The 2,799-nt window shown below is 46.4% G+C and overlaps 1 pseudogene; it reads right to left on the reverse strand.

Moving 5' to 3' along the window:
* Positions 1 to 2,463, reverse strand: LOC113017746 (nuclear factor 7, brain-like; annotated as a pseudogene).
* Positions 2,464 to 2,799: the final 336 nt, after the last annotated feature.

A 2,799-nucleotide genomic window follows, 5' to 3' on the forward strand; every position in this document is an offset into this window, starting at 1 on the left:
ATTAGAAACATCATCATCCTCAACTCATCTGCTGCACTGACACTGACACCTTCAACGGCAACACCTTCACTGTATCATCAGTGTTAATGTATGGAAACATCCTGTGAGTGAAAGTGTGTGTGAAGGAATGTATGCGTGTGTTAGTATCAGGATCAGAGAACGACAGCTTTCCTCTGTTCCAGTCCAGATTCACTCTGATCCTCTGGAGCGTCTTCTCTACTGAGAGATCAGTGAGAGGAGCTGATGGTGAGAGTGTGTAGTACATACCTAAACTGCACCCTATTCTCCATAATCCAGACTCTATGTCTCCCTTCCTCTGCACAGACTCTGCTAACACACCGAGTCCCCACCATGTACTCTCTCCAACATCAACATCCCAGCTGTGAGTCCCTGAGTTAAAGCCCTCAGAGCCCAGAACTGAGAAGATTAATCCATTTAACCTCTCTGGATTATCAGGAAGCTGCTGCTTCTCTCCTTCTCTCACACTGGTCAGATCTTCAGACAGGATGAGGTTTGGATCAGCAGTGTTTGGGTCCAGAATGACAGGAGTGTAGGAGACCACGTCCTTCATGTTGTTCCAAATGTTGAAGGTCAGGTTGCCCAGGTGTTTGGCCTGGTCTATCAGAGCTCCTGAGGGCAGCTGTGGATCATCCAGCAGGGGGCAGCGCTGGACTCTTTCCACTGCAGCCTTGTAGTTGTGCAGGAATGAGACGTCTTCAGCTCTCAGCTCCTCCTCTGTGGCTCTGACTGTGTCTGAAAGAGCTGCTATCTCTCTGCTCAGAGCCTCCATCTTCTCCTTCATCATCCCACTCTTCTGCTCCTCTTCCTCCCTCAGTGCAGCCAGCCTGGCCTCCTCTTCCTCTGCGAGAAACTGGTGAAGCTTCTTAAACTGCTCCTTAATCTGCCTCTCTGTGTGTCGGGCCTGGACCTTAATGTGTTCTGCTGTTTGATCAAACTTCACTTGAACTTCTTCACAAACCTTTAACTTCTTCTTTAAGGGCTCCAGAGTTTCCTGAAGTTCCTTCTTGTGTTGTTGTGCAGCTTCATCGATGGGTCTGAATCTGTGATTGGTGTGATTTTCTGAGTCTCTGCAGACGAGACACACTGGCTGCTGATGGTCCAGACAGTAGAGTCTGAGTTTCTCACAGTGCAGACTGCAGAGAGCCTCTGAAGCTCTCTGATCTCTCTCCTGTAAGAACGACTCACACAGGTTCTTTAAAGCTCGGTTTAAAGGTGGTTCATAAACTGATATTTCCTTACAAACTGGACACTCGTGTGTTGGTCTCTCTCTCCACCATCTCTTCAAACAGTGTTCACAGAAGCTGTGGCTACATGACAGAAGAACAGGATCTCTGAAGACCTCCTGACAGACCGGACAGCAGAGATCCACCTCTGATCTGGAAGCCATTGAGTCTGTGAGTGAAGCTGAAAACAGCAGACAGGAAGTACAGTCAGTCCTGGCTCCCCTCCCTCCTCTACCACCTTCACTGAAACTTACTTTGAGTCGTGTTTTTGCTCAAACTCACATTCAGTGTGTGGAGCGTCAGCAGCTTGAAGCAGCAGTGTTGGAGTTTTCCACTTTTCTCTCCTGTAGCTGGACTCACTCAGAGGAAGCTGTTAGTTTGGTCTGAGCTCAGTATGATCGTCTGTGCGTCTCTCTGCACTGATGAAGAAGAACATCCTGTTTCCTGGTTTGTTGCATGTAAGTGACGTGAGGGATCGAGCTTCTTTCCACTTCCTGTTATAAATGTGTGAGTATGACAGCAGAGTGCAGATGTTCACTGCAAGTCAGGAAACAAAATCTTTTTTGAATCTCATACAATAAAGTGTGACTTAGCTGTTTGGCAGTTTTTATTTTAGACTGTTCTGGTTATTTGTCAGGTCCCCTTTAGTTGGAGTGTAGTGCTGTCACACAAATACAGGTGATGTTAAGGTGGATTTAATTTGTTGCAGATTTTGGGTCCTCTCACTGAAGTGCTAGCAGTTATTGTAACAGCATCAACATCAAATTCTGTCTGACACAAACAACGGCTCAAGATGGAGTTTAACCTTTGAGTTTAAGTCCTTGTCTTTATTCCCTCAATTTGACTTTCACTAATTCATAGACGATTTCAGTCAGAAATGTTGTTTATTACCGTTAAATAATATTAAAAATTCCTGCTGTGAATCGCTACCATATCGTGGTGGAGAGGTTTGTGTGTCCCAGGGATCCAAGAGGCTATTTTGTCCATGGGCTGGAGTTGCCCCTGGTGAGATGCGACGAGTTGGGGTGGGTATTCTAGTATCCCTCAGCTTGCTGCCTGTATATTTGGGTTTCTCCCAGTGGAGGGGAGGATTTGTTGCTTGCTCCTTCTGGTCGGGCGGGTCCTGACTGTCGTCTGCGCTTATGCGCCGAGTTGTGCTTCAGAGTACCCAGCTTTCTTGGAGTCCCTAGGCGGGACTCCAAGAAAGCTGGAGGCCACACATAATAGAGGACACACTCTTGACCTACTGATCTCCAAGGGCCTGAGCATTTCAAAGGTTACTGTGTCTGATGTGGGCGTGTCTGATCATTACTGTGTTTTCTTTGAAAGTAAAATCTCAGTCCACACAAATATATCAACAACAGTGATCACAAAACGGTGTATAATTGAACACAGTAGTGCAATTTTTAACCAGGTCTTCCCATTAACACCTGACCTGTCCAGAGGGTCAGTCAATGAGCTCGTCAATAGCTTCAATGCTAACATGTTAAATGTAATGGACACTATTGCTCCCATTAAGGTGAAGGTTATCTCTGGAAGGAAAAAGTCTCCATGG

This window comes from Astatotilapia calliptera, unplaced genomic scaffold (genome assembly GCF_900246225.1).
Source record: "Astatotilapia calliptera unplaced genomic scaffold, fAstCal1.2 U_scaffold_2, whole genome shotgun sequence".
Taxonomy (NCBI): Eukaryota; Metazoa; Chordata; class Actinopteri; order Cichliformes; family Cichlidae; genus Astatotilapia; species Astatotilapia calliptera.